This window comes from Vipera berus, assembly GCF_964194415.1.
Source record: "Vipera berus genome assembly, chromosome: 2".
Lineage (NCBI taxonomy): Eukaryota > Metazoa > Chordata > Lepidosauria > Squamata > Viperidae > Vipera > Vipera berus.
This window is the reverse complement of record NC_138203.1, coordinates 71,252,034-71,273,246: the sequence shown is the minus strand read 5'-3', so window position 1 is coordinate 71,273,246 and position 21,213 is coordinate 71,252,034. Positions and strand designations below refer to the sequence as shown.

At 38.9% G+C, this 21,213-nt stretch overlaps 1 protein-coding gene across 1 annotated transcript in view; it reads right to left on the bottom strand.

Annotated features, from left to right (window-relative positions):
• APBA1 (amyloid beta precursor protein binding family A member 1) overlaps window positions 1–18,373 on the bottom strand; it is an 81,113-nt gene extending 62,740 nt beyond the window's left edge. The window contains exon 1 of the mRNA XM_081320574.1: window positions 18,184–18,373. The gene's annotated coding sequence lies outside the window, so the exon portion shown is untranslated. The remainder of the gene's footprint in view (window positions 1–18,183) is intronic.
• Window positions 18,374–21,213: the final 2,840 nt, after the last annotated feature.

The window sequence follows — 21,213 nt, the reverse complement described above, 5'->3', positions numbered from 1 at the left end:
TTGGGTTTAGGGAGCGGAAGGGTTCCCAGTTCCCTTCAGAGAGGGCGTTTGCTGCGCTTGTGGCATTTTGCGGGCCGAGAAAGGTGTGCTGTTTGTTGGGTCACTTCTGGGCGATCACGGGGGCCCTGGACGATGTGGGATTTTGCAGCAAAGCCTGGTAGGAAAAGGCTTCATCGGGACACGCTTTCCTGCTTGGGGGGCTTCCAAAGCTACGAATCGCCCTTTCCAGTTTGCAGCAGTAGTGGCAGCAGCTGGAAGGCGGCATCAAAACCGGTCCGCGAACCTCGTTTCCAGGGGGGGAAAGAGTTGGAGCCTGTTGTTTTGCGCATGCGCGCGCATGCACACCCTTCTTTGAGGCTCCCAGTTTTTTCTTTTGTGAGGGAACCGGTTCTGAGTGGCTCTTTTACTGTTTCAGGTTGCCAGCCCTTGGTATAGACAACTATCAGGAGTTACACTCAATTCAGTGACACTATCAAGTTAAACAGACTAGACAAATCTTGATTAATTTATATTAGTACGTGAATCACATTCAGATTCAGACAATAAACCCTTGATTAAACAGACAAGCAGAGGAAACAGTCACCTGGTATAGTTGAATGTCTTTGAAGGGAAGTTATGAGCCAAACAAAACTCTCATGCAACTCCCATCCCCCTCAAGCCCAAAAAATTAAGCTGAAGCCAAGGAACCATTTCAAATAGTGGACATTTGGTCACTTTGACAACTACAAGTGTGGTGGGCTGGCCTGCCAAAGACAAGCTTCAACTGAGATGAGAGTAAGCACTACAGCCAGAACAATCACCCACCTTTATGGACTGAGCTGATCCAAGAGTCAGAGGAACTTCCAGAGGCCTGGAGCTGGGCAGCATCTATTGCACACCCTCTGTATCTAGCAGAATTTGTCAATTAAATCCAAATTGTGCTAAATTGAGGTGCATTAAATTGAGAGCTGGCAGGAATTTTAATAAATATTACATGCTTGGGAATGTAATTCTAGAAGAAAACTGACCTCTCAGGCCACACTTCGGTGCTGGATTACATGGACTCTTAGTCTAAACCAGGGGTTTTCAACCTTGGTGGTTTTAAGGCTTGTGGACTTCAACATTCAGAATTTCCCAGCCAGTCATAAATACACACGTGGCCAAGCATCCAAATTTTGATCACATGACCATGGGGACACTGCAACGGTTGTTAAATCATAAGTCACTTTTTTCACTGCTGTTGCAACATTGAATGATTATTAAACAAATGTTTGTAAGTTGAGGACTACCTGTAGTCAAATGCCAGCAAAGTAGAAATCAGGTCAGACCACTAGAAAGCCCAAGATTAAAATGAATCCAAGATCCTGCATCTTGTACATGATCAACTTCCAAATGCAAGCACATGCTGTTTGCTGAAACGACAGTCTGACAATTCATAGTGCATGTTAAGATCCTGCATTTGGTATATGAACAGGATAATCTCTACTTGCCTAAGTAACCATAACTGTTCAGTTTTCAAAATATTCATATTTAGTTTTCTACTCATCAGATGTATAAACATTTACTTCTCTTTTTTAAGGAAAAAAAAACCCAATTTTATGCCCAAGATATCTTTGGCCCCTTTTCTGTAAAATTCTTGTTTAGGCAAATGAAAACCATTCTTTCAAACCAACTGAAAACACCCTGCTCTAAACAATTGGATAAATGCATAAAGAAGTGGAAATGCTAGCAAATATAAGTGGACTTGAAATGGAACAACCTATACAGTACTTTATCCATTCGCTTATTTGCAACCTAAATGAAGCCTAAATTTTAAAAAATGGCTCTTTTTCATTTTTTCTATTATTTTCTACATTATTCTACTTCAATAAAATTCATTATATTAATTTAAAGATATTAATGAATGTACAGTGTAGTTACATATCAATCGCATCATTTGGTATATAAAGCAGGTGTTACATTTTTTCTTTAAGAAATATATGAAGTATGGAGTAATCCTCAGTTTTACCTTCAATCTGTTTACTGTTATCAAATCAAACATTTGAAAAAAAACCACTCTACTTTACATATTGTACTATTCTACCAAAGCAAACTTTCTAGACATGTAAAAATGCAAAAAAGACAGCAAGAAGTGTGAAGGTAAATATAATTTCCCATGCTAGTTTTCTGCAATGAAAATAATTTTCCTAAATACGCATATTTATGTTATAGTTTCAAAAAAGATAGGCTGTCTAGTAATATTTCTAAATATCAAAACTATTATAGATCATTTGCTCAGTGTCTGTGTTTGTAATCACTTGGCAGATGGTATCAGGAAGAGAACTGCATAAAACAAATTAATGTTGTTTCCTTTACCAGTTTCCACTTCAGTGACCTGGATGTCATTGCTTAAAAGCACCAGCTCAGCTGCTATTCAAAGGTTCTGTAATGCTTCTTACCGCCTGCCCATTCATTACCCTTGAAATGCTAATGCATTCTGTGCTTGTGGGGCATCTCTCTGAAACGGCCTACAGAAAGCAATTAGTGAAAAGGTAAACAGAAACAAACAGTATAAACCAGAATATTTCAGTGAATAATGGCATTGTGAACTAGTAAGGTTTTCCCTTTGCAAGAATACCAGTTACAGATTTCTTAAGCAAGTCAGAGTACCTCTATCTATCTGCTCCAATGTAAGATATTAAATAAACACAGAGATATAAGCCACATTTACATACCATTCAATAAAAAAGCTGATGAAGGAAACAGAAAGACCAGAACACATCCAGCAACTAACAGATAAGCAGGAATTAACACCAGACAAATAACCAAGCAGAAAACAATACCCTAATAAGATAAGATAACCTTTATTGTCATTTTTTTTACTGTGGACACAACAGCACACATCAAAAATGAAATTTAGTTGCCTATGCTGACTCAGGAATTCTGGGAGTTGAAGTCCATGAGTCATAAAAGAGCCGAGGTTGCCTACCCCTGCACTACACCAAAGAGAAAATCACACACCTCCAATACCGATACAAACAAGGAGCAAACCCCACAATCATTAGAACGAATGATGAATCTTCTGCAATCAAACAACCAAGCTCAGAGAGGACTCCGTATGAAAAAGAAGCAAAAAGAGACATACCAAATAGCAAAATCTAGCCAAATTGAGCCAATTCCAGAATCCCCAATCCACAGGGGAAAAAAGCTATGCTGGGCTAGACCTACTAATACTTGGAAATGAAACCATTAGGAAATTCCAAGCTGTAGATCTGACTAAGTAATTTTAAAAATCCACAAAGTAATTATGTCTCCACTGTCTTTTGCTTACCTTGCTTCCAATTTTTTAAAAATTTGCATAGTAACACCTTTTATTCCTACCTAGTTAGGACCCAGACCATGTTCTTATAACATGTCTTGAATGCTTCTGCACATTCTAGTGCAAGACATCTATTTTACTATAGCTAATTTTCATTTTTCTAATTTTATTTCCTCTATTCTGCATTATTTCGGTTTTTAGAAGAAAAGCTTCTACACAGAGAATAACGAAAATTGGATATGCACTTAAGAAACAAACGTAACGTTATATATCTTGAATTACTATGATTCTACCCATTTGCTCATGGGGATTGCTCAGATTAGACGAACATTATTCTGAATTTAGGAGAAAATTATCATATAATAAAAACATACAAATATCATATAATAAAAACATACAAAACAAACTGAATAAAATAAAAGCAAATGCTAATAAACAGTAAAAATATTTTTCAGGGTGACCAAAAAACCCAGCAATTATGAAATATTCCACACTCCCCCAGGGGCATCCACATTCCCCACAAAAGCTATTTCTAGATAAATGCTGCAGTTTACATGATGTGGTAGCCCATTTCATATGATGAACCAGCAGTCCACCCTCTTTTCTTATAAATACCCACAGATATCAACTATATTCATATCCCCAGTTCTCATTTAAAAACAAATAGAATTATATAATATTCTCCTTTAAAAAGGCACATAGAAAATGTATATGGCATAATTTGTGATACAATACTTGCACTGTATATTTTTATACTCTAATTTATCAATTGTTTTCATGCTGTATTCTATTTTGGGAGACATCTTCATATGTAAGTTTATCTTTTTCTTCAAAATGTATTTGCATTTTTAAAACCTATATATCTATGGATATCTCTGTCAGTCTATCTATCTTTTATCTAAAGTTTTATTTAAAAGTTAAAAATGTTGAAAGCTATAGCTCTCTGGGCAGTTTATAATAAAACAAGCTAAAATACAGTTTGAATAAAACATATAATAAAATGCAAAATAAAAACACTATATAAACTAGACAACTGCAAAACAATCATTCAAAAACTAAAATTTCACAAAATTATACTTACATCTGGCAATTCATAAGAGAAATAATGGTAACAGTTGGATGATCATAATATGAACCACTTCGTTATATCCTTTATGGCATCTAAATACAGCATCTAAATCAGGAAATGTGCTATGAAACCTAATTTCCCATTTCACCTAAAATTGGGAACAATAATTATAATTCAGAATCAGCAAAGTTTAAAAGCTACTTCAAATCGTAGATCAAGGGCAGAGAAGGGGCTGCACTCAAAGGAAAATAAAAACACACGCATTTGATAATCCAATTAAGGCAAAATACATTCACTGTATCTTGAAATAATTCTGGAGAAGAGTTTCACTCCTCTCTAAAATAAATACTTGTTTTGTCTTATCTAAAATACAAAATGTGCTTGCTGTCAATAATACAGATTGAAAAATTATACTTTACTTATACATACATACAAAATACATACATTTGTAGAATCCACTGACAAAATATGTACTGCATAGTTTCTCAAATTTTCATCTAGTGGACATACTGGAAATTTTGAGAATGTGTTCTAGGCCAAAATTGCTGCTATGGAACCTTGAGCATCCACAAAATAGTTGTGTTGGATATTTTTTTAAAAAGCACCAATTTCCCAGAATGCTGCCATGCCTTTAATACTACTTGAAGACTATAGAAGACTTTGGAAATAAAGATGATAGTTATCAGACCTTTGTGTATTGGTGACTTGGAGGGATTCACACTGGGGATCCCAGAAACCTGCCATTAGAGTATTTCCATCCAGTGGCAATTCAAAGGAAAATGCCTTTTGTGTTTACCTTTTGCTATCCCTAACAACATCACCATTGTAAAATCTGTATTCTTATACATTTAAGTGTAAATGATTAGATGCACTTCTTAATCCTGGGGAGCATGAAATCTACAGTTGCTATAAGGATACAATGCAGAATACATTGAAAAGAGCAGGGATGTTTATTATTTTCCTGCAAATGCATACCATAATATAGGGAAGAAAGATTTCCAATTATTTATTAACTGAAATCTACAGCAGTTATGCAAAAGCACAGAATAAGATGAAAAATAGAACAGGATGAGAAAATAATTGCTTACTCAAAGATTCTACAGCTAAAGGTAACTAGCAAACCTGGACAAATATAGCGTAACATTTCAATTGCAAAGGCTAAAAGATTACCAGAGGACTAACTTAGTCATGGAAGATAAAATTTAAATCATTGCAGATTATACTTCTATTTACTATGGCCAAATTGTTAGAACTTAAAAAGCATTACTTATCTCTAATACAATCCTTACTTTATTCATCTGCATAAGGAAACATTCCTTTTTTATGAATGGACAACTGAGAGCAATAAAGAACTTGTTTATTATAGCTAAGTTACAATTTCAATCAGGTCTTGTCCATCTTTCTAGTTACAACTCTGGGACATTAGGCCAGACTGCCACTAATGGAAGACTGGGTGGCTCAGAAGTAAGTACCGGTATGTCTGGCTGTCCTGCCTAGTTGGAGAAAGTAGTAGTTAATGGGTCTGAAAGCCCAGCATTCGGGACTACGGAGAGGCCAACTTCCCCCAGTGATGTAGCTAACTCCAAATCTCCATGTTCACATTGGGTGAGAGAAGTCTGGAGGCCTAGTGTGAGGTGAGGATACACCTAGGTACTCTAGAATTACAGAGGAAGATATATGTGGGGTCCCTGCTACTCTATGAGCTTGTTTGTTTTCTTGCAGACGTTTCATTACCCAATGTAGGATAAACAGGCAGAAGACTGGCAGAACGCAATCCACGAACACCAACTAGCAGTCAGAAGACATGATGAAAACTCTTTAATTTTACAACATATAGACAGACTTAACCCATGATTTCAAGTGGGAAAAATGTGACCATCCTAGACCAATGATGGAGAACCTTTTAGAGACCGAATGCCCAAACTGCAACCCAAAACCACTTATGTATTGTCGGGTGCCGGGTGGGTGTGGCCCATTAGGTGGGCGTGGCCCACTGGGTGGGCATGGCTGTGGTGGTAACAGCAGACTGGGTGGGACTAAAAAGTTCAATCAATCAATTCCAACTTTGCGAGATCTTTTTTTCCCCCCACAAGAAGTTGAAATTGATTGATTGATTGAACCTTTTTTTTTTGCAGGCCAAAAGCAAAAAGGTTTTATAAAACCCAGCTGAAGGCCTAAGACTGGGGCAAGGGCTCTGCATGCCACCAGTGGCACATGTGCCATAGGTTCGCCACCACGGTCCTAGACCAAGCCAAGTCCAAAACACTGGGGAATTTTTAGAAGCCTGGCACTCTGACAAATTAGCCAACAATAGACACATAGACATTAACAATATCTATAGGCTAGGCCAGGGGTAGGCAACCTTGGCTCTTTTATGACTCGTAGACTTCAACTCCCAGAATTCCTGGAATTGCCTAATGGATCCACTTCTAGAGAGAATATATAATATCAGCTCTGAGGGCCTATAAGTTTGGAGGGCCTATAAGTTTTTTATATGTGTGCAGTTCAAGAAATTGAAATAGAAGAAAATAAAATGTATGATTCTGACCTGAATTCTGTTTGTATATCTGTGATAGACTGCTCCTGCCCCCAATGTTTTTTGTGCTTTTGCTTTTCAACCACTTGGAACATAATACAGGGAGTCCTCAACATACGAACACAATTGAGCCCAAACTTTGTTGCTAAGTGAAACATTTAAGTGAGTTTTGCCCCATTTTACTACCTTTCTTGCCACAGTTGTTAAGTGAATCACTGCAGTTGTTAAGTTAATAACACAATTTATTAAGGGAATCTGGTTTCCTCATTGACTTTGCTTGTCAGAAAGTTGCAAAAGTGGGATCACATCATCCTGGGGCACTGCAACCGTCATAAATATGAGTCAGTTGCCAAGCTATAAATTTTGATCATGTGGACACGGAGACGCTGCAAGGGTCGTAAGTGTGAAAAACGGTAACAAGTCATGTTTCCAATGCCTTTGTAACTTTGAACGGTCACTAAATGAATTGTTCTAAATTAAGCACTACTTGTTATGTGTGCAGCTATCCCTTTACAAGACTGGAAGTATCAGTGATGAAGAATGATCTATCTACAGTATGTTTAGGTGCCCAGGGGTTGGAGACAATTGACATGAATAGTGTAGTACCTCCATTGGTAGTTCAATTTTAGGCAAATTCTAATGGGCTCTTCAACATTACTTGGCAAATGCACACCTCTTCTGTTTAGAGCAGGGGCAGCGTCAACTTGTGGCATTGATTTTTCTGCTACACCTGTTTTGGGGTTCAACATATAGAGCACATCTGAACCCTTTGGAAACAACAGCAGGGATTCTAGGGATGTCCTTAATTACTGTAGAGTAGCATAACAGAATCTTGAAAGCTTCTTAGAGAGTCTCTTTACCAAACAAAATCAAGGCAGGGTTACTTTGATTTTTTTTCCCCTCACACTTTCCACTTTATCAGGACTGAACTGCCAGATGTACTTTCTTTTATGGAACCCTGTATTATTTACTAATAAATTTCAAAGCATAATTTAAGATGCTAAAGCCCTCCATGACTTGGCACCTGGGCATCTACAGAAGTGCCTAATTCCATTTATACTGGTTCTATTATTAGATACACATAGTTCTCGGCTCACAACGATACTTTTAATGACTGTTCGAAGTTACAACAGAACTGAGAAAAGTGACTTATAATCATTTTTCACATTTATGACCATTGCAGCATCCCCATAGTCACGTGATTAAAATTCAAACGCTTGGCAACTGACTCATATTTATGATGATTGCAGTGTCCCAGGGTCATTTGATGATCACCTTTCGCGACCTTATCAACCGTGTTACTAACTTAACAATTGCAGATTCACTTAACCATCATGGCAAGAAAGGTTGTAAAATGGGGCAAAACTCACTATACACACACACACACACACACACACACACACACACGTCAACAAATATATCGCCATACATAAATATATACACGTAAGTTTGGGTCTTCTGCCAACCTAGCAGTTCGAAACCACATAAAAATGCAAGTAGAAAAATAGGGACCACTACGGTGGGAAGGTAACAGCGTTCCGTGCGCCTTTGGCGTCTAGTCATGCCGGCCACATGACCACGGAGACGTCCTCGAATAAGCGCTGGCTCTTCGGCTTTGAAACGGAGATGAGCACCGGCCCCTAGAGTCGGAAACGACTAGCACACATGTGCGGGGAAACCTTTACCTTTACCTTTAAGTTTGGGTGCTGCTCATCCATTTCCCTTTTCACTGTATCCACCCTCCTTCTCTTTCTTCCCTCTTCTCTACTTTCTTTCTCCCTTTCTTTCTTTCCTACTTCCCTCTTCTTCCTCTCCTCTCCTCTTTCCCTTACCACTCCCCTCCCGTTTCTCCCCACTTTTCCTCCTCTTTCCCTCCAACCTTCCTATTTCCTTCCCCCTCCTCTCCTCTCTTCCCTCTCCTTTCTTCCCTCCCATTCCTCTTCCGATACAATTCAGGGGTGATGTCCGAGCAGCTCCTCTCCTTGGATTTTCAATGTCTATATTAGGTATGATAATATCCTTATCTCCTCATTTTTCTTCCATCTAAATTAGTGTTAGCTGTCTTTTAAGCATATTCTCTTTTTCACCCATAAAATTTTCCCCAAATTTCATAATACTCTGACTCTGTCTTATCTTTAATTATCATTGTTAATCTATTCATTTCCGCACATTCCATTATTTTCCTGATCACCTCTTCTTCTGGAGGAGCTTTCAGTGCCTTCCAGTTTTGTGCAAACACAATCCTAGCTGCAGTGGTTATATGAATAATCAAATATGTGTTCTCTTTACTATATTTCTCTGGTAAAATACCCAACAGGAATATTTCTGGTCTTAATTCTATACATTGTTGTATTATCTTTTCTATCCACGATTTGATTATGTTCCAATAGGTTTTAGCTTCTGCACACGTCCAACACATATGACAGAAAGAGCCTGGTATTTGATTGCATTTCCAACATTTCATTGATCTGTCCTTAAACATTTTAGCTAGTCTCTCTGGAGACATATGCTATCTGTAGAACATCTTGTACATATTTTCTTTATACGCTGTTGCCATTGTCAGTTTATAGTTTCTTTCCCACAATTGCTGCCATCTATCTAATTCAATCGTATATCCAAAATTTCTTGACCATTTTATCATTGACTCCTTAACTTGCTCCTCCTCTAATTCCCTATAAAGTAGCTATACATTTTTTAATCCATTTTTCTTCAGTTCCCATATTTCATCTAACTGTTCTCCCCAAATTAAAACCATCTATTTTAGCATCTTTTTCATATCTAGATTGTATTTGTGTTCTCATGTACCAATCCATCTTTATTTCTTGTTCCTCTAATTGTTGTTTGGTTTTCAGCTTCCCCGTGTCTGTTAGTAGGTCTTTATATCTTATAATGTTTCCCATGTTAAATATATTGGAGTGTATTAACGCTTCCATCATTGACAGCCAATCTGGAATCCTCAAGTAATTCTTCCTCTTTATTTTCTCCCAAACCATCAGTAAAGAACTCCTGATATGATGTCTATGGAAATAGCTGTGTATTCTATTTTTCCCATACCATATGAGCGCATGCCATCCAAACTGTAAATCATGTCCCTCTAATGTCAATAATCTAGTATTCCTCAGTAAAATCCATTCTCCCATCCATGACATTACTGCAGCCTGGTAATATAATTTCCAATTAGGTAAGCTAAAGCCACCTCGTGAGTCTTGAATCCTGTAACATTTTAAAATTAATCCTTGCCTTTTTCCCCTGCCAAATATATTTCAAAATTATTTTATTTAGCCCCTCAAAATATTTCTTTTCCAATCTTATTGGTATTGTTGAAAACAGAAATAACAATCGTGGTAATATATTCATTTTGATTATTGCAATCCTGCCCATTAATGAGTTGTACCTTTTTCCATTAATCCAAATCTACTTCGATTTGTGTTTTCAATTTGTAATAGTTATCTTCTTTAATTGTTGTACATCTTGCTGTCAGGTGAATCCCCAGATATTTTACCTTCTTTACAATCTGTATCTCTAACTTTCCATCAATTCTTTTGTTTTTGTTTTTCAGTAATATTTTTCACTAATATTTTTGTTTTATCTTTATTAATCTTCAAACCTACCTCACCATATTTTTCTATTTGTTCTATTAATACAGGTCCTGTCTCTAGTGGCTCCTCCAAGATAAATACTAAATCATCTGCAAAAGCTTGTAGCTTATATTCTTCTCTCTTAACTTTCATACCTTTTATATCCTTATTCTGTCTTATAGTTCTATTTAGTATGTCTAGTGTCAATACAAACAATAATGGGGATAAAGGGCATCCCTGCCTTGTTCCCTTCATAATGTTAATCTTTTCAGTCATATCTCCATTAATCATTATTTTGGCTATTTGCTTATTGTAAATTGCTTTAATTACATTTATAAATTTCTCCCCAAAATCCATAATCTGTAGTTGTCTTATAATGAATTACCAATTCACATTGTCGAATGCTTTCTGCACATCCAAAAACATCAATGCCATCTGTTTTTCGGGATGTTTCATAATATTCTAATGTGTTTAATATAATTCGCATATTGTCTCTAATCTGTCTTTTGGGCAGGAACCCATTTTGATCCATATGTATAAATTCGTTTAGGAACTTTTTAAGCCTTTCGGCCATGATTGATGCGAATATTTTATAGTCCACATTCAGCAATGAAATCAGTCTACAGTTCTTTATTTTCTGTATTTCCGTTTCTTCCTTTTGTATCAGGGTAATAAGTGCTTCCGACCACAAATCTGGTATCTTAGCTTCAGAGAGGAGTTCATTATAGAGTTCCAGCATTACATTGCCTAACAGTTCCTGCAATGTTCTATACTAGACATGTCAAACTCGCGACGTCACGTGACGTATCAGAACTTTTTTCCCATTGCCGGCAATGGGGTGGGTGTGGTTTCTTTGTGACGTGTCCGGCCCGCAGGCCGGCAGTTTGACACCCCTGTTCTACACAGTTCACTTAGCAACAAAAATCTGGGGTTCAATTATGAACGTACCTGCATGGAGGGAATAGAGGCTACTGGTTCCATACTTCCAGGAAGGAATAACCACCAAAGCCAGGCAGCATGGCAATAGGGGCATCCTTGCTTTGGAGTTGGAATTGGCATCCCACTGAAAATTAGACTCACCTCCTCTCTACTGGTCTTTAAGAAGCTATTAAAAACTGAATTATTCCAAAGAGCATTTTCATGATTTGTTGACTTAATTTATTGCACTATTTTTATTATTTCATTCTCTTTTATTTATTGTCATTTAGGTTGGCACTACATGGAGATGTTTAAATTGTCATTTTGCTATATTCACTGTAAGCTGCCAAGAGTTGATTGATTCTGGTGAGTATGAATCCAATAAGTAAATAAAGAATAAACGAAACAAACCTGACTCAGCTCCAAGAAAAGGCAACTCACAGGTTAAAGACAGCTATAATAAATTTGCAAATTATCTGTAGTAGGATTTAAAATTGCTGATTTAGAAATCCCCAACCAAAAAAGTTACATTTCTACTTAGGTCCATCTCAGGAAGGTTTTTTTTAAAAAAAGCCAAACTAAGTTAAAGCCAATTATTCAAAGATGACCATAAAAATATATATTTTTCCACAGAGGAACTTATTATGGTCAGTGTTCACAAAGTAGAAATGTAAGAAGCCACTAGTCACCTATATGTCAGATCCTTTTTTCCCCTATTCCTCTCAGTTATCCCATAGGCAGAATCCTGAGCTAATTAAGTTCACCTTACCTCTTAATAGCAATAGCACTTAAGACTTATATACTGCTTCACAGTGCTTTACAGCCCTCTCTAGCATTACAGAGTCAGCCTATTGCCCCCAACAATGTGGGTCCTCATTTTACCAACCTCGGAAGGATTGAAGGCTGAGTCAACCTTGAGCTGCTCAGAATTGAACTCCTGGAGTGAGCAGTGAGTTAGCCGGCAATAGTACATTCTAACCACTGCACCACTATGGCTCTTAAATAAGTGCTTATTTCTCTTATCGTTTGATTAACAAAGGTAGATAATAAAATAATTTCTTTTGGATGGGTTCACTACAACCCTTCGTCGTACGTAAGGATTGTAAGTAAATAACTAAATACATAATTGTCAAATGATTTTTGCCTATTATGAATGCTTAGGCTTATGGGTCGGTGCACCCACAATCTAGAGATCAGAGTCAATAGATACTAAAACCTGCATTGCAGCAATATTACTGATAGAAAAAATGGACAATACGATAGGCAATATGAGAAAAATGTGCCTGTTTCTCAAGGAAGACTTGCCTCCTCCTGGCAATCTTTTCAGTTTATATTCAACCAGTCAACCTACAAATATGTTTCTTTCACTACTTCTCTAAAATGCTAGCTTTGCATTTGACAGAAGGCAAAACAACAGTCAAAAGACATTACTCTTAAATTAAGCCAAATCCATTAGGGCTAAAAAAAAATGTAGCTGCAAGCTAGAATAGTACTATGCCTCTGTGAATTACAGGACACATACTGTATGGAGTTCCATTATTCTTATTTAGCAGCCATTTGAATTTCAGACTTTATGTTCAATTTTAACTGAAATATTGCAACCTATATACAGCTATTTTATAGCTACCATAATAGTGATGTTAATGTTTTATCAATTTATAACTGTAACAATTTATAGCAATAAATATAACTTGCAGCACTTTACTCGATAAAATGGGAATGTTAGTGCATAATAAGATATATGTATTTTAAAAAGTACCATAATGGGTACCATGGAAGTCACAACATAGTGGTTCCAGCTTTGATTTTCCAGTTTCCCTTTCTCCCCAGCTGGTAGAACATTTTTTTCCCAGTAACCATAGTTTTCTTCTTGTTAATAAAATGAGAGACATAGACAGAGAGACTAACAGATCAGAGCCACTGTAGTTTATCTCTTTCCCAACTCCAAAAGTGTGTGTGTGTGTGTGTGTGTGTGTGTGTTTGTGTTTGGAGGGGGGCTGTTGAAGGGGTAGATATGATTGCTTAACCAAGAGCTACCTAGCTTCACATGATGAGGTTACTGATGCCATCACTGGACCAAATAAGCCCAACCCAGGCTGCAAATTGTCATAAACACAATTTCATTCATTACCTCAATTCCACTGACATCCTAATGCAGTAACAATATGATATAATGCAGGGGTCCCCAACCTCCAGTCTGTGGACCGGGACCGGACCGCAGCATGCCAGCAACCGGTCCGCACAAACAAGCAAAGCCCCATCCGTGGGATGCAGACAGCATACAAAACCACACACTCTCCGGTCCATGGAAAAACCTCTCTCCATGGAACCGGTCCCTGGTGCCCAAAAGGTTAGGGACCTCTGATATAGTGTATCATGCAAATCAGATGAATTTAAACTGTTCACTGAGCAATTATTAACTGAAAGCTTGAATACAAAGTATGTTTCTTATGTTAGGAAGAAACTAATTCAACAAGTTATTTTTTCATATTCACTGGATACCTCAGAGTACGGTTAAAATATATTATTAACTTTATTACATTAAAGTGCAAAGGGACACTTTCTTGTATTATATGGACTTGTGCTATCAGGCTCTGCATGGAGCAAAATAAACTCATATTCAACCACTGAATTACCGTACATCAACAGGCATCTAAGTGCTAGGAGGAGGCATGGTCCCCTTAAGAGTTAATACATAATTTGGAGATCTTCTTAAATAAGGGGTTCCCAAACGGGGGTGTGAGATGATATTCCAGGCAGTGCGAAAACTTGAGTTTTCAAAATTATAGTGTATATGCATAATTTGTTGCTGTTATTTTGAACTTTTGTAAGGGGTGTGAGAATATATCTAAGAGTGCGGGGTATAGAAAAGGGGCAACCTTTCAAGACAATCTGGAAACTGTAACTACAAATAGTTCTTGATTTATGACAGCACTTAGAACTAGAACTTTCATTGATAAGTAATGCAGTTGTTTAGTGAATTGTGCCAAATTCTACAACCTTTTTTGCCAAAGTTGTTCAACAAACCATCACAATGAATCATGCAGTTGTTAAGCAAATCTGGCTTCTCCCATTGCCTTTGCTTGGCAGAAGATCCGTGGGAAGGTCAAAAATGGTGATCATTTGATCCTGGGATACTGCAACCGTCGTAAATATATGCTGGTTGCCAAGTGCCCAAATTCTGATCCTGAAATTCAGGGTTACTGTGATGGTGCAAGTAAACCCCTTTTTTCACTGCTGTTGTAACTTCAAATGGTCATTAAAACAAATGGCTGTAAATCGAGAACTGCCTGCAATTCAGAATGCAACAGTGTGATTGTTAGCTGGTTAGTCCAGCCATTGCATAGTATCGCTTCTTCTGAAGTCACTATTGTAACTATTAATGAGCTTCCAGAACAATCCTGAACTGCTGGAAGCAATCTCTAAAGTTCTGTACGGTGTTACCCCAGCTTAAACCAGGCACTGCCTTGTCAGAACTGCTCACTGGTGAAAATAACTTGGCAACACCCATTAAGAGTTCTGTCTGCAGCTGAAGTGAGAATAATATGGACAGGATGACAGGTCTTCTTCTGTGATGGCCCCCACACTTTTATCCCCAGAGGTCCGTAAAGCTTCTTCCCTCATACTTTCTAGATCTGTAAGAGCAATTTTATTTCACCAAGCCTTCAACCCTAGGTAAACTTAATTCACCTTGGGGAAGGGTTTATTTATTATTTAATTTCTTACTAATAGACTTGTGTAGTAGTTGTTTTATATTCTTACAATATGAGTTATTATTATTGCTGCTTTTAACATTTTAATGTGTTCACAGGGCTTTTGTTTTTGAAGGGCTATGAAAACTGTTAATGAAGAAAATATTGTCTGGGTTTGGTTTGAAATATTAAATTTTGTAAGTATTATGTTAAAATCAATTTACTAAGATGTGAATATACCTTGGAATTATACACCCCAAATTTGGAAGAATTACATGAACAATGAAGGACACTAGCCATAGGGAAGAGAGAAAAAATATCACTCTTTAATGTTGAAAAGAGCACAACTCCAAATTTTCGATCTTGGATTACTAATAGGTATTTGCTTTCTATTTATCAGTTGGCTCTCTATTGACAATGGAAAGATTGAGCAATATTATTTTGTATAGACAGGGTTTAATTATGTGTTTTAAAACTAGGTTAATGATTTCTTATTTGCAAGGCAATGTTCTTGTTATTTCTTCTATTTTTCTTTTTTCCATATATTTAAGAAAGACAATTTATTTTTTTTAAAAATTGTCTGTTTTTTTTCTCAGCAAAATTACTAAATATTTAATGGCTATCAACAGAAACAAAGTAGGTGAAGCTCTCTCAAACATGGCATTTTCACAAAGACTTTAATTTGCTGGATTTCTGTAAGTTGTTCAGCTAGTGAAGGCAAGCTCAAGCAGGACAAAATAAGCTAATAAGCTTGCTAACTGCTTTCTCTTGCCTTCTTTAATTCTGTGACCTCTGGATTGGTCATAGCAGCTGGAGAATTATAGGACTTGCTCCAACATACCTGGAGAGCATCAGCTGAAGAACGCTGGTCTAGTAATTCACAAAATATCTAAATTCTGATATGTCGAATGAGAGAAGCATATGCAAATATGAACAAACAAAATAAAATAGTAAATACTGTTGTACGTATTCATTTTCAGGACACCATTGTCTGATAACTCTTTTAAAACAGTTGTGATAAAGAGTTGTAATACACTAATCACAAACCTACCATAAAACATACCTTAAGATTAAAATAAAATCAAACCTTGAATAAGACTACAAACCTCAAATAAGGTCAGTCATAATAAAATAAAATAATCCACAGGATCTAACTGTACCTTTATCCTTATGCACATTTATTCAAAAATAATTCCTGCATTTACCAGAACATACAGCAAGTAGATGTGATTAAGACTGCAGCTACCCAGCACAGGTCTATACATTTTTATTTAAAAATAAGCAGTGCTGTGTCTAATGGGGTTTAGTCCCAGGAAAGCATATGTAGTGTTTCAGCTCCATGTTACTATGTTGTGGAATGAAGAAGCAAGCACGTCATACAAATCTGGATTGATATCAAAAGGATAAAATCACACCACTAAAATATGTTTAGTATCCTTTTTCAATTTCTCAATCTCAGATAAACAAGACAGTGAGGCATATATGCCTTTATAAGGTGAACAGCAAAAGGTACAAACATTGAGGAAAAATAATCTCATTTTCATAGCAGTGCAGGAGAATATTAAGGTTCCACAAAAAAGACTGCGTATAGTTGCCATTACAAGAGTTTATGAAATATATAAACAAAAAAAATTGTCCAAAAGCCTACTGATGGATAAGCACATATATATTATCTCAATAATGAGGAGCATCCTTCAAGGTTAGAGATTTATGCTATTTAACTGATGTACTCCTTTGAATTTATTTATACCTAATTTTTAAGATCAGTAGAGGAAAGGGTTAAGCTAAGCTTTTTGTTAATTCTTTGCAATATGTTGAAGCTCATAAGCTTTCCAGACACTTTCAAAATCTTAACTTTCACTGGAGAAAGAGTACTAAATTCATCTTCTCAATAAGCCTTGGAGAAAAATGAGAGCTAGTTACTTCTCTGGTACTTCACTTATCACCTCAGCAGTAAAATAAATGGCCAAGCACACAGTCACAGCCACCACCAAAAGAAATAGGTTAAAAAATATAACAGTATCAGCATAACACCGAATAAAAAAGCAGTACTGGGCTGCACCATGATATGTTTAGATGCTGTTTTTAAGAAAGAGGGTAGGCCAAGGCACTTTCTGTCCCCTGAAGTGGCAAATGTCAGCAGGTACACTCTCTGCAAGTCAGCATGTCGATAGTGGTAAATACGATCAAGATCCCAAGCAGATGGCACGAGGAGGAGGAGGAGGAGGAGGAGGAAGGTGGTCCTCCAGGAAGCAGGAGATCAAGAAAGAGAACCAGCAGCGCCCCCTTCAGAAAAAAAAATACCCCTCAGGACCTCCTCCCCATTTGCCATGTGTAGTAGTACCCTGTTGCGATTAGCCACTCCCCACATCTCTCCCAACACGTAGAAATCCCACATCTCTCCCTACACGTAGAAATCCCACATCTCTCCCTACACGTAGAAATCCCACATCTCTCCCTACACGTAGAAATCCAAGCAACCGCGGGCACCTTCCACCCACAGAGCGAGCTTCGTCTCGACCACCTTTCCGAATAAACACACGCGCCATTCACCGCCTCGGTTTTCGACCGCAGGCAGGCGAAGTCGCCCCTCGCCTTGCCTCACATCGCCATCCGAGGCACGACTCCCCGCAGCTCTCGCCTTCCTCCTCTCACCCCAAAGCGAGTCACAACGTCTCATCGCCGCCGCCGCCGCCTCCCTCACAAGTTCCAAGCGCTCGCCCGGGACTGCCCGGCTGTTGAATCTGGCGGCCGCCCCGTCCTCTATCCCCCCCTTTCTCTGTCGCATCAAGTTGGGAAGGAGGGGAAGAGCGAGCCTGTGGCTCCACAGAGGAAGCGAACGGGAGAGGGAGGGGGAGATTTTGTGGAAAGCGACTCTCCCCCGTTCACACAGGTTAGATGACACGCAATGTGGCGTGCGCACCTCCTCCGCCCAGCCAGGCCCGCTTGCTCGAGAAGTCGCGGCGGATCCGGGCGAGCTTTCCGCCCCTCGCGCTCGGCAGCCGGCTTCGGCGAACCTTGCGGGGCGATTTTTCGGCTTCCTCGGCTGCAAGGAGCCCCGGGCATCCCGCCCCATCCCCCACGCAGACAGAGAGCCTCCGCCTTTACCCTACCTTCCTCTCCGCGCCTTTGCGCCAAAGCCACGCGCCACGCACAGCAGCCGTAGCGGCTCTGGCTGGGATGCGGATGGCGGGAGCGGCGGCGGCGGCGGCGGCGGCAGCAACGCAGTGGCGGGCAGGAAACCTGGGAAGCCGCTTTCCCTTTAGCCGCTAGTCCGGCCTCCCGCTCCACCATCTTCCTCCGCCTCTTCTCGCTCCTCCTCGGCTTAGCCCGGCAGCCATCCGCGACAGCGCCTCTTTCTGCCCCCGCCTCCCGCGCCTCCTTCCGCCCGCCTCCGAGGGACCCCCCCCCCGTGACTCCGGTGTGGCGACCAGGCCCGCAGCTCGGCCGACGCGCGCTTCGCTTAGACCGGCGCCACGGAAACGGAGGAGCCTTGTCCCCAGGCTGCGGAGGTGGCATTTTTGCCCGCGAGAGGGAAAACCTCTCCGACCCGCCGACCTCTCTTCGGGGTGTTGAAATTGTCTTCGGGTCTTAATTGTCGCTTTTGTGTTGCAAGTCTCAATAGGTCTGAAGTAACGAGTTTCTCTGAAAATGTGCAGAGCCCACTTCGAGTGTTACATTAAGGTTACGGGTAGTCTTCAATTTACAGCCGTTTGTTTAATGACCGGAAAAAATGACATCATTTTTTCACACAACCATTGCAGCCCTGAGTCTTCGGAGAAGGGCGGGATATAAATGGAATTAAAAAAAATTCATATGCTTGGCAACTGATTCATATTTATGAAGGTTGCACTGTCCCAGGGTCATGCAATCACCTTTTGTGACTTTCTGAGAAGCAAAGTCAAATGGGGAAGCCAGATTCATTTAACATTATGTTACTAACTTAACAACTGCAGTGATTCACTTAACAACTATGGCAAGAAGAGTCATAAAATGAGGCAAAATTCACTTGACAACAATCTTAACTTTGCAACAGAAATTTGGGGCTCACTTGTGGTTGTAATTCAAGGACTACCTATTGTGCTGTTGTAGCTCTGTAGTGCAAAATATGCTTTGTACACAGGAGTAGCCTGGTGCCAGACCCTGGTATTTCCTGTGAATGAGCAGGCATCTTGACTTTTTTTGCTGCTGTTCTCAATGGAAGTTTATTTAGATTATAGAACTGCTTTTATTTGCAAATTTGCAGTTCTATGTATTATTTTTTATTCCGCCTTTATTACTGTTTTTCCCCCATGAAATAACTCAAGATGGCAAACATGCATAGTATTCTTCCTCTTATTTTCTCTACAACAGCAACCCTCTGAGGTGGATTGCACTGAGAGAGATTGATTCAAGGTAACCCAGTTGGCTTCTATGCCAAAGGCAGGACTAAAACTCGCAGTCTCCTGGTTTCTAGCCTGGTACGGTGATACCTTAACCATTACAGCAAATTGGCTCTGTTGAATGTTGCTATCCTGATATTCTTATAGTATTTGGACCACATTCTAAAAGGTAAGTTAAGTCTCACTGGAAGAAAGATATGATATAAATCAGCGAACACTTGTATCTAATTCAAGAAGTTAATAGAATAGAAAATAATGCAAAACATTTGTAACACTAAAACAAAGGGCTCAGGTATTTTTTTTTAACTCTGGCATCAGGCCTATACAATATTCTGATTTTCTTCTCCATTAATCTATTTCCATACAGCAAGGAAAGATGGTCTTGAACAGACATGTCAAACTCGTGATGTCATGTGATGTTGTGTGACGTATCGGAACTTTTTCCCATTGCCGGCAATGCGGTGGGCACAGTTTTGTTGTGACGCATCCGGCCTGTGGGTCAGGAGTTTGACACCCCTGGTCTTGAATGTGTATTTTGTTACCAAAATGGATCCTTTGAAGAAAATCAGGGTGTGCAGTGAAGCTGGTATCATAAGCTAGAGATCTTCACAATTTGCAATATTCAAAGCCCATAAAATGATAAATTTATATGTGCAATAAATATCCCCTTTCAAATAAAGCAAAGAGTTAGAGTTGGGCAGGAAATAAAAATATCATGCTTAATAAATTTAACTGATAGATCAAAATAAAACTCCAAACAATTTATTTAAATTTTATAGTACTATATTGGAAATAAGTAAAAAAACAATAAAATTTATTTTTCACATTTCTGAACTGCCCATCTCTCAAAGAGGAAAACTTACTGTCATTTTCTAAAGGGAAAGGATACATCTGCCTAATTCTTGAAATCTTGATTTCATTTCCACTCTTCAAAGTCAGGAGACAAAAGAAAATAGAAGGCTTTCCTTTGCTTAAGCCAGCTTTTCTTAAATTGCTTTGGATTTGCTGTAGCTTGGAAAATACTGGCTGTAAGTTGTTTTTGGCTCTCTTTCCAAATAGAGCCACAGTTAAGACAACGGACAGCTCATATTTTTTCTACAATATTCGGGTCTGGTGCTTGATACTTGTAAATCTCTCTCTCCCCCCACCCCTCCCCCTTTCCCTCCCCCTCTCTCTCTCTCTCCCTCTCCCACTCCCTCCCTCCCTCCGCCCTCTCTCCTTCTTCTAGCTTCTATCTTTTCCTTTTCTATCCTGGAAACAGAGTGGAAATAGCAATAGGGCAGATACAGCTTTGCACAGAAGCCTTGTGCCCTCCAGGCGTGTTTAATCCTCCTTTGACAGGCATAGTCTGTGTTGTTGGTAGTGTTTTTTAAGAAAAACAAAAATAACAGGTTTCATTGAGTGCTCAGGAACCCTTGAAAACCAGCTAGATGTCTTAGGGCCAGTCATTCTCTCTCAACCCAAGAACCTCACAATTTTGTTGTGGGGAAAAATAGGAGGAGGAAAGAATATTAGGTATGTCCGCTGCCTTGAGTTACAGATAATCCTCGATCTACAACAGTTCATTTAGTGACCGTTCAAAGTTTACAACGGCACTGGAAAAAGTGACTTGTGCCTGTTTTTCACACAACCATTGCAGCATCACCATGGTCACTTGATCAACATTCAGATGCTTAGCAACTGGCTCATATTTATGACAGCTGCTGTGTCCCAGGGTCATGTGAATGCCTTTTGTGATCTTCTGGCAGGTCAAAGTCAATG